Here is a 10359-nt window from a genome sequence, read left to right as displayed (position 1 = left end):
TATTTTATTTTATTTTATTTTCCAGAGTTGTTGTTTCTTTACAGAAAATAAAACAACAACATATCTGTTTAATGTAAACAATAAAAATGATGTAACAGAAGCAGGGTCAGATTGAAAACATCACGTGTGGCTTTTGAGTCGTGGACCAGTGGACCAGATCTTGTTCCCTGCAGAGCAGGGATCAGCAGGACTTCACAGTCTGGTCCACATATGCTGTGAGGGTCTGAAGCTTTAAGCTGAGAAAACTGGAACTTTGAGTGTTTATAATCAGCGAGTTGTTCTACCACATTCTAAAAAAATCACCACTCAGTTGATTTGATTTGATTTATTGATTCAACAGGAAAAGATCATTAAAAATCAAGCCTGACTCAGCATAATTGCTGTTTTACAGCAGGTTCCTGTTCTGCAGCACATAAAACACTCAGAATTACAGCTAATATGCTAAAAGTAACAAAATGGTAGCTGAAGTTAGCTAAAAGCTAAAAGAAGCAAATTAGACGCTAAAAGTGAAGAAGATAAGAGAAGCAAAATGTAGCAAAAAAACCTACCCTACAGTATAAAAGGCTAGTTTAAAGCAACATATTACAGCTAAAACCTGTAGTATGTTGGGTACAATACTGAAATGTTAGATAAATGTAGGATAATAGAAACTAAAAATGGTAGAAATGGTAAAGCTGAAAGATAGGAAGTACTACATAAAAGCAACAAACACTAGCTAAAGGCTAAATGCTACCTAACATTAGCATGTTACAAGCGAAAAGTAGCAAACATGTTAGGTAAAATTACCAAAATGAAAGCTGAAAGTAACATATAGATGCTAAGAAAATGGTAGCTAATGTTAGAGGTTACAAAAAGCTAGCAAAAATAAAAGTAGCAAATTAATAGGTAAAAGATCAAAGTAACAAAACAATAGCTACAAGTGTAAAAGTAGCAAAGCGTTAACTAACGTTACCAAAAATACTAGCCAAAATCTGCAATATGCTAGGTACCATAATGCTAGCTAAAGTAGCATAATATAAGCTACACTGCTGTAACAAAATTGTAGCAAAAATCAAAGGTAACAAAAACCTAGCTAAAAATAAAAGTAGCATATTAATAGCTAAGACAAAAGTATCAAAACATTAGCTAAAGGCAAATGAACTGAAACAATGTCCATATTTCTTTAGGATAAATTTTTTTAACTTTTGTATTTGATTAGTAGGAGTAACAATAACACAAAGATGTTTTATATTTAAGGGGCAAGATTTTCACTTCATACTCTTGGGAGAAGTGGAAAGAGAACTTGATGGCATCTCAATTTCAGTTTCAATATTTTACAACTCATCAGTTTGTTGTTTACAACAGAGGCATTCCTGTTTCCTGTTTGTGAAAGTTCAGGTATTTTACTTAATGAAAACATTAGATAAATATATTGTTGCAAGTAAAAAGAAAAAGTGTTGCAAGTAAAATCTAATTTATAATTACCCTTTAAAAGCAAATATAGCAATAGTAGCACTGGTCTGCTAAAATAAAATATTTTGTAAATAATAAAAGTACTTACTTTAGTTGTACTGTACTGTGTGTATTTTTTTTTTTTTTTTGCGCAATCTCAAGCAATGTAAAGTAAAATGTCACACAAATTAATTGGATGTCGAATAAAATATTTGGAGGCTGGTACCAGAGTTTACGCATGCGCATTAGTGACTGTTAAAAAGGCCAGACAGCCAAACTAATCGCACCAAACGTCAATGGTAATTGTCGCTAGCAAATGCTAGCGTTAAATAGGTAGGGTTTTTGTTACTTTAAGCTCAACCAAATAGTAATATTAATTGTTAAGCTTTCAGTAGATGTAGAAACACGTGTGCATGAAAATGGTGCTACGAACAGGTAGCCTTAACCAGCTATGCTAATGTTGCTAGCATCAAACAGCAATGCTAACCGTTGCTAACAGCTAGCTATCAACATCAAATTGTAATGCTAATTCGTTATTTTTAAGCCCATTTATTAGTCTTTACATCAACTAATTTTGACAAAAGCAACTCAGAAATGCTAGTTTATTAAACTTTTTAACTAAATGTTTTTTAGAAGAGCCAGTCTTTGATTATGTTGGTGTATTCTACTAGCAGAACCCCGTTTCTGCAGTGCAGGATGTCGGGCTGGTTTCAATGCCAACTCATTTACATATGAATGGAATTCCATTTGAGTTCGAAGGGGGTTAAAAAAAAGAGGTGTCGTTTCTTTAAAGCAGCTGAATCAAGATTTCAGCAAAAGTTTCTGTAGGTAGGAACCACCAGATTACCTTCTGATTGTTGTTGTTGCTTGATGCAAAAAGTTTGGAGGAAGGGATTTTGCCAAATAAAAGCGCGGTTGTAGGTCCGGAACAGGTTACAAACAGGTTGTGTGAGCTGCCGGCTGCAGAGAGGAAGGGGTTAAAATCTGAAAAGGTGTGAGAGCCACTCCCAAACAAACCTGCCTGCCGTCCTCCAGAACCGCACTGTTGATCCAACTCAGCCGCCGGGAGGAACCAGGAATCCCGGATACTTTAACCCCAGTCTGAACCTTTTCTCCTTTTTGGATGTAATTTGCTGAGCTCTTGTTTTCGGGTAAGTTTCACCTCAGCTGCTCTTTTTGTTTTTTTGCACCTGTTGCATGTGTAGCTCGTGAATCAGGTTTTCCATTCAAAATGTCTGAGCTGTTTAAAATAGTGTGTGCAGCCTCTCCCAGCAGTGTTTGTGCACACATGAACGCTGTAATTACACCAGCACGGTTTGTTGACTCAAAAGGGAGGCTTGCAGTACTTAAACCCAAATCTGAGCTGATGAAATATTCCTAAATACGCATAAATACACATGTATATCCTCTCCTCTGTGGAGACTTGAATGAAGCTCAGCATTTCTTTAAATGTGCCAGGACCCCTCAGAGTGCATTAATTCTCTCTCACACACACACACACACACCCCTACAATAGAGTGCCTTCTCCATGGTGATGTGAGAGTCTGGCCTGACTCCCAACAAGCAAAGCTCCTTTTTGGAGATCTGCACTTGGCCTGAGTGTGTGCAGATGTAACGTACAGGGCTTCGCAATTAGCCCAAAATGTACTTTATATGGAGGGAGTGTGTTTTGAAAGCTTGGCAAGTGCAAAAGGAAGCTTGTTCTCCTTGTATTGTTTTGAGCTTTTACATTATATTACAGATTTTATAAGACTCTTTATGGCTTTGTGGGGTCCAAACTTACTAGAAAAACCTCATATATCCGTGATGATGACTATGGACAACATGTCAACAGCTTCTTATCTCCTAATGTTTCACTAACTTGTAAGTTTAGGGTCCAATGTTCCATTGATTTTTGGCAGCTGGAAGTTTTTTTTTTTTTCTTTTTACTTCCTGAACTCGCTTGATCTTTCAGAAACAAATTGTGGGAACCCGTTTCTTGGAAAGAACATCGTCTACAATAGGAAAAACTAAAATATGTGCTGCTCTTTAAAACAGCCAAAGTCAAATGCCAGAGAAACTGCACCGACAGGTAGTGTGAGTGTCTAGTTAGACGTCTCTCTGATGAACCCACGACAGTCAAGTATTTAGAAACACGTAGTTTCCTGGCACAGGAAGACTTTTGCATACATTCTGTATTTAGCAGATGACAAACACTTTACCATTTTTTTAGCTGATGTTGAAACAACAATCATAGTAGATCCACGTAAACATTTCCCCAAAATGCATCAGAACAAAATTTAACAGTGTTCTGATGGTACATGGTTATTCATCCAGTCTTCATTTGGCCATAAAGGTATTTATTAGTCCAGTAAAGTTCATGTTTAGTCATCACAGGTGGCTCAGATTAGCCCGAGGGCCACACAGGTGGAGTTATTCTGGTCGCAACTCTTTGGCGTCTGCGTTCCAAAGAAAAAACATGCAGCGAACGCCGGGACAAAGTCATGTTCATGATGTAGTCACAACAAACGGACGAGGCTTCTTATCATCATTGTCGTCCAGCAATTTAAATAAAATTCACCTTCCAAATCCTCCATTTGCCTTAGTTTCAAGCTAAAGTTCTGAAGCTGGAAGAGCTCGAGTATTTGGGCTTCTTGTTCCCGAGCGATGGAGCGGGAGGTGGATCGACAGATCGAGGTCTCGTTCTTAGTCATGAGGACGTTGCTCCGGTCGGTCGTGGGGAAGAAAATGTTGAGTCCATAGAGGCAATGGTTTTGATTTTCTGGGTCGTCTACGTTCTAACTTGTGATTGTAAATGAAAGAACGTGATCCGCCATTGTTCAACACATGCTGTTGTTTGTGTTGTATACAAAAATCCGTCGTCATCACGTGGCATTAAGCAGCTGAAATTATCTTTTTTTCGTAGGGTGGCTGGGRTCAGCTTTAGGGAAAAATATCCAAAAAAAAACTTGACACATAAGAGTAAAACCTTTTTAATTTTTATGATCTTCAAAAGCACCCAAGACAACAACCAAACTAAAATGATGAGTAATTATCTTATTTTTCCTACATATCTCATTAAGTCAGCTCTAACACAAAGGCTTGGTGTTTGAGTCGTGTTGCATAAATAATGTGCTCAGGAATAGCTCTTAAGTTGTAATTATAGCAATCCAACTGTAAACACAAAGACAGTCAGAATTTTTTCTCCCTTGCTGTAATTATTAGCAGGTTCCAGGAAGCAAAAACCTCACAGCAGATGTCCTGAATCTGTATACAAACTTAGTTTAAATGTGGTTTGCATACAGACTTTAATAGGCACCTGGAACTAAACTTCCAAGCCTCAAAGAGCGAGCAACAAAATCTTTTACCCTCCTACATAAAAAAAACACTTCACCTACAAAGTGGGAGGAAGAGGAAACCTGTCATGAACAAGAAATAGGAGTGAGTTTTTTTTTTTTTTTTTTACCTGACCTAGAAAGCAGAGATAAGACCGGGATAAACTGATAGGAACTTTCTGGATCCTGGATTCCTCGCCCCGATGGTTGTGATGTAAGAGGGAGACGAGCCAGTTTGATTCAATGGACCGACTGTGTGCGCCCTGTGGCGTGATTTGGGCCCCAATTTGGTTCTCCATTGTTGGACTGGACGGGTTCTAATGTGTTTAAGTAATCAAGCGGATTGCTGCTTCATGCATTGCTGAGGGCAGGGAGTTCATTGGTCTGTGCTGAGGGAATTTCACCTGAATGCATGAATGCAAAATATCATTAATATGTACTTGGAAACATTCCTGTACCAAAAATCTGACCTAAAAGAAGACTAAATAATACTATCATTCTTTATTATAAGCATTTATATGTCTTAATATAATGAGAATGTTTAATGTAATAAGTGATTTTGCACCAGTTAGAAGAACTCATGAGGGTTGTAAGGAGTTGTGTGATGAAAATTAAGGGTGTAAATCACCAGGTTTATCACAATATATTATTGATGTGTCTGGATGATGATGCAATGTTTCTCAATATCACAGTCTGTCGTGATATGGTTTCGATTCAGTGATCATATGATAGATCGATGTTTTCATTTTGTCTTGATTTAATTGACTCCTTCATCCATCCATCCATTCATCCATTATCTATACCCACTTCTTCCTTTCAAGGTCACTGGTGCCCATATCCAGCAGTCACAGTGCGAGAGGCGGGATTCACCCAGCACAGGTCGCAAGTCCATCACAGTTAATCCTTAATCATTTAATTGAAATATCAATGGATAGATGTACTGTTACACACCCAAAATTATATATTTTTATTCTCGCGCTACCATTGAGAACCCGTTATGAGTACAAGGTCCAGGCGGCACTATTGTCTCTCAGGGTGTGCACTAAATATGGTGTGATTGGTCAGATTGTTGTGGGTGTGTTTATGTGGAAAAGCGGGAGTACACACCAGCTGACTCATTCATTTCGCTGACTGATGCTGTTAGAAAATGCGGCCATCTTCACGTGTTCCGGCAAATATTCATTTCTGACAGTTATTCTGACGATTAATTTTACAAGATATGATTCTGACCAACCCTACAAAGGTCAAAGAACTCGTGCAAGGAGGTTGCACGGAGGAGACGGTGTGGAGACACAGGCGGTCGTTGCGTTTCTTGCGGCAGCCATCTTGAATCTGTTTAATCAACTGTGCTGTCTATGTACATCCAGCGGTTACTTTCTGAGAGTTTCAATGAAATCCATCCAGTGGATCATGAGATACTCTGCACAGACGCACAAACACATACCAGCAAAAATTCTATCAACCGCCTTCTCCGTTTGTCAGCAGGCGATAACAAAGGATTTTGTTTAAATAAATCAAAAGTAGCTTTTATGTCCGTATTATTAAAAGTGAACCTCATTTGCGATTAAACTTGTGACCCTAAAATTTCAGTGATGACGTCCACGAACTGAAAGCTAGGTTATGCTGAAACAGGAAGTGTTGATTAAACAATTGAACCGAGCAAAAACTTAACTTCCTGTTTGATGCAGCTGGTATTTTTTTCTATCATCTCTACTCCTGTTTATATTTTTATATCAGAAAAATATTGCTTCCTTTTTCCTCATTACCTGACTCACCCATCAGAGGAGGGTTAAATTCTGCCACGCAACAAAAGCTTCTGCTCATTTCTTTGTTTTAAAAGTGCTTCTTCAAGATCTTTGTTTCCATCACAGTCATTTCCTTCTGTATCATGTTTGCACTGACAGGAAGATGGTTGAAGTGACCGCCTGCATTTTTTTTCTTGTCTTGTTTCTTTTTATTTTCTTCCTTTTTTCCGTCTAATTTTCTGTTTTTTTTGTCTCATGCAGACAGTTACCCTCTACCCTCCTATCCTGCACACACGCGCCCACTCACGCACACACTCGCATCTCTCACCCAAGTCCTCTCAGTCCCTTCCTGCTGCTTGTCAGCTCACAGTTCTTCTTTCTGTTTGCAACAGTCACAGCTGCTGCGAGAGGAGGACACACACTTAAATGAGGTGGGGGGGCACCTTAACGAGCCCGTATCCCCACCACAGGTTGAATGAATGCGGACTTTTAGTTTTGGCTTTTTATTTTCCACATTCGGAGCACATGGATCGTTCAGGTAGAAAAACCTAAACATGGTGGACATGTACTCCAGGGTTTGGCCGGGTCACCAGGTCAAGCGGGGCTTGACTTTGCCGGTGGGAGCTCAGGTGGGTGATGTAATTATTGACATTTACCTGGACATTATAGGATTTAAATTGATCTCTTTTTATGAGTAACGGTGATAACGGCTCTGCTTCCTGTTTTACCAAACCGTGAACCTCCTCTTTTCTCTTCCTGTACCTGGTGAGGCAGTGTAAACGGCAAACTGTGTGAAATTTAGTTGTAAATGCATTAAAATATCATCTGAAATGAAACCCTCCTCTGTCTAGCCTGAGACTGATAAACCTGCTCTGTTGAGATAAGGTTTGAATGTTTGTTTGAGTCGAGCGATGCTTTCAGGAGCTGTTTCTGTTGTTTGTTTTTTTTGTTACCACATCAGAAAACTTAAATTTTTAACGTCACGCATGCCATAGCGGTGGCTTCAAACACAAGCCTGCTWTGAAGGACAGAACTGATCTGTTAACTGCAAACAAAATGTTTATCAGGTCAAAATTAGTAAACTTCTTGAATCACAATCAATAATGCAAATATTTGCGGTTTTTAATGCTTAAAAATAAAAAAATAGCACACTTTTAGCTACAAATACAAAATTTCTAATACTTTTTTGTAAGTTTGCCAGAGAAAGATGACTGCAGTCAGTGACGTTTTTTTCTTTGTTGTGCATGTCTGTTAGCAAAATACCTCAAGAACCGCTGGATGAGTTTTATTGAAGTTTAATTTAGTAGTAGTAGTTTAAAGTTTAATGAAGAAACTAATAATCGCATGAACCTCTACAACTAATAATCAATTCAAAATGGCTGCTACAGCCAATTGACCCTTTTAAATAGCACAAAAATGGCTGCAACTTGGTCAGTTTTATTGATATTGTGATAAATTTTGGGATGGTAGTAGCTGAGAGTGATGCCCAACACCAATTTCACAATATCGTTGATTAAAACAAAAACACCAAATTTACTTCAACCAACACAAAAATGGCTACCACTCAGTAAACTTTACAGATATTTAGCTAAATGTTGTAGTAGCTAAAAGTGTTGTTTTTTTTTTACTTGTTTTGTGTTTCATTGGTTTGTTGGAAAGGATTTGGTCACTCCAGCATGAATTTCACGAATCAATATTACCCCAACGCTTTCATTTCCTCTTTTTGTCCCATTTGTTGCTGTGGTTTGGTTGTAAATTGGTTTTTGGGTCAGTTGTATGATCGACCGCCTCATAATTACATTCAGGTCAATAATGAAGCAAAGTGGGGTTATTCAAAGAGGCCATCTTGAATCCGTTGTAGATTTATGTTCATAGATTACTTCCTGAAACTTCCATTAAAATCCGTCCAGTGACAATAACAGCTTAAATATCTCACTTGTTTTAACCTGTCTCTGTTGAGCCTCTTTAACATTTTACGCCTTCTACTGCTGCGTGTTTATTATAGTGTTCAGCTCAGACTCACACTTCACTTCACGTTAAATATAGTTCCAGAGTTTAGCTGCGAGACGTTTAGTCTACAGCAGACATCTTTTATTTCGGCCACCTTGATGATGGCAGGCAAAGGCTGTCTCAGGGCGACGAATCCCTGGAGTGTCACGCTGAAGCSCCTCGGTGAAGCAGAGGTGAGAAAACTTAGATTTAAAGGAACATTGCACGGTGCTTTTATCACACCGGAGGTGTATTTTTTAAGTGACGTTTTTACACTGGAGTAGTAATTTCACCACAGTTTCTGCAGCTCTGAGCTCAGGAGCAGGTCACCAGCATTCTTTAAACAAATTAGTTGTGATGATCTGGTCTGTTTTGCATGTTCTGTCCCTGCTGAGCAGCAGGCGAAGCCTTGTGGAAGAAAAGTTTATTTGTACAGCACATTTCATTGATTTCACAAAGTGTTTCACAATAAATAGGAAATATGTACAATAAAAACAATTTGATATGAAACAGTACAGATATACATATGTATAAGGACTAAAGATACATTTTCTGTAAAAACCCAAGCTTACTTGTAAAAGCTAAAAAAGCTAAACACTAGAATAAAGCCAAAAGTAGCCAAATGCTAACTAAAACAGCAGAAATTTAGCTGAAAGCTAAATGTTACAAAAGAATAGCAACAAGTTTAAGAGGCAAAAAAGTAGCTAAATGTACTTAAAAAGTAGTTTAAAAGTACTAAAGGCTGGCTAAAGGTATKAAAAATAACTAAAAATGTGAAATAAAAATCATAGCTAGAAGCTAAAATTGAGAAAAGGCTAGCTGAAAACAATTTTATTATTATTTACCACTATTGAACTAGGGCAAATCCCATTGAGATCACAGATCTGTTTTCGAAGGGCAGCCTGGGTCTGAAGGGAACCTAATTGTACATATATTTAGTAGCAAAATGCCAGTTTAAATGACCTACATATAGCTAAAAACTAAAGTAGTAAAAAGTAGCTAGAAAACATCAAAGCTAGCTAAAACTTAGGTAGGAAAAGTCTAACTGAAAGGAGCAAAAGGGTAGTTAAAAGTAGCAAAATGCACTGTCAGAAGCTAAATTTAAGAAAACTAAGGTATTAGTAGCAAAAGCCAAGATTATGGGACTTACAGCTTTCTAAAAGCTAAAGTAACAAAGGTGTGGCTAGAAAAGGTAATAACTACCTAAAGCTTAGGAATAAAAAGGCTTGCTAAAAGGAGCAAAGGGGTGGTTTAAAAAAACAGTGCAGCTCAAASCTGAAATTAAGTAAAAGCTAACTAAAAGCAATGGTAGCAAAATGCTAGTTAAAAGGACCAAAAGGTAGCTGAAATCTACAGTAGTAAAAGTAGATTTAAAAGTTAAAAACTAGCTAAGGTTTAGGTAGGAAATCTAAATCTAAAACGAGAAAGTGCTAGTTCAAATTTAATAGTAGCAAAAGGCTAACTAAAAGCAAAAGGTAAAGATAATGAAACAGTAGCTAAATGCAAGAAAATGGTAGCTAAAGCATAAAGTAGTAAAAAAGCTAACTTTTAGGAGCAAAAAGCTATCTAAAAGCTCCAACAAGCAAGAATAATAGCTCAAATGTAAAAAGAACAAAGGGCTAGCTAAAAGTTTAAAGTAGCAAGCACTAGGGCTGTGTCCAAAACGGCAGGCCGGGACCTCCGAAGGCTGAATTTGTCAGCCGCATACYTCACAGCGCCGCGACGAAGGCCGACCAAAACCGAAGACTCCTCCGATGCGGCCGAAAAATACGTCCTTTCTTTGGCCCGAATCGAAGGACAGGTCTGATGGATCCTTCCCGGCCCAGCGTATCCCATAATGCATTGCGGCCCGACCGGAGATTTTTTTAAGCTAGTAATGG

The 10359-nt window shown here is 38.1% G+C and overlaps 1 protein-coding gene across 1 annotated transcript in view; it reads left to right on the top strand.

The window, feature by feature from the left end:
• The window catches only part of arhgap27 (Rho GTPase activating protein 27), a gene marked incomplete in the record, with an annotated part of 27912 nt that overhangs the window by 1862 nt on the left and 15691 nt on the right, over positions 1–10359 (top strand).

The sequence above is a fragment of the Austrofundulus limnaeus genome, unplaced genomic scaffold (assembly GCF_001266775.1).
Source record: "Austrofundulus limnaeus strain Quisiro unplaced genomic scaffold, Austrofundulus_limnaeus-1.0 Scaffold7, whole genome shotgun sequence".
NCBI lineage: Eukaryota > Metazoa > Chordata > Actinopteri > Cyprinodontiformes > Rivulidae > Austrofundulus > Austrofundulus limnaeus.
This window is presented reverse-complemented; position numbering and strand designations above follow the sequence as displayed.